The sequence below is a fragment of the Crocuta crocuta genome, unplaced genomic scaffold, assembly GCF_008692635.1.
Source record: "Crocuta crocuta isolate KB4526 unplaced genomic scaffold, BGI_CrCroc_1.0 scaffold131, whole genome shotgun sequence".
Classification (NCBI taxonomy): Eukaryota; Metazoa; Chordata; class Mammalia; order Carnivora; family Hyaenidae; genus Crocuta; species Crocuta crocuta.
This window is the reverse complement of record NW_027528977.1, coordinates 12,917,297-12,918,201: the sequence shown is the minus strand read 5'-3', so window position 1 is coordinate 12,918,201 and position 905 is coordinate 12,917,297. Positions and strand designations below refer to the sequence as shown.

General features: G+C 28.4%; 1 protein-coding gene across 1 annotated transcript in view; it reads left to right on the top strand.

The window, feature by feature from the left end:
- The window catches only part of CREBRF (CREB3 regulatory factor), a 53,103-nt gene that overhangs the window by 39,730 nt on the left and 12,468 nt on the right, over positions 1-905 (top strand). The window lies entirely within an intron of this gene.

Here is a 905-nt window from a genome sequence, read left to right as displayed (position 1 = left end):
TTTTTTATTTTTTTTTTTTTTTTTTTTTTTTTTTTTTTTTTTTGCATCTATTGGAACAGTCATGTCCTCCTTTATTCTGGTAATATATCACATATTTACCTCTTAATATGGTGAATTACCTTAATTGACTTTTGATTATTAAACCGACCTTGCATTCTTAGAATAAACTCTACTTGGTATGATTTAGTTTCCTTTTTATATTAGAGTCTATTGCAAATATTCTGTAAGATTCTGTTCTAAAACTTTAAGTTGGATTCTGTTGCTAATATTTTGTTAAGAATGTGTGTGTCTATATTCAAGGGGGTATTGGTCTGTGGTATTTTTTTTATAATTGTCTTTTGTCAGGTTTTGGTATTTGGGCAATTTTGGCTTTATAGAATAAATTAGGCCATGATTTTTCTTCCACTTTTTTGAAAAGTTTGATAAGATCAATTTTATTTCTTCATTGTATATTTGATATAATTTTCCATTAAAGCCCTCTGGGTTTTCTTTTGGGAATAAATTTTGGATAAATTAATTCTTTTACTAGAAAAAGGCTGTTCAGATTTTCCATTTCTTCTTGTGTCAGTTTTGTTAAGTTGCATTTTCAAGAAATGTGACCATTTTTTACCAAATTGTTGAATTTGTTGGCATAGCATTTTTGTACTATTCTTTCAATATTGTATCATTTTTAAATGATAATCCCCTTTTCATTCCAGATATAGGTGATTGATCTGTTTAGTTGGGGTTGGGGGTGGGAGTGGATATCAATTTTGTTGATCTTTTTAAGGAACCACTTTGGGGTTTGTTAACTTTCTCTGTTGTATGTGTGTGTTGTTTTATTGCTTTCTGCCCTTTATTATTCCCCTCCTTCTATTTACTTTTGGTTAACTCTTCTCCTACTTTCTTTTTTTTTTTTTTTTTAT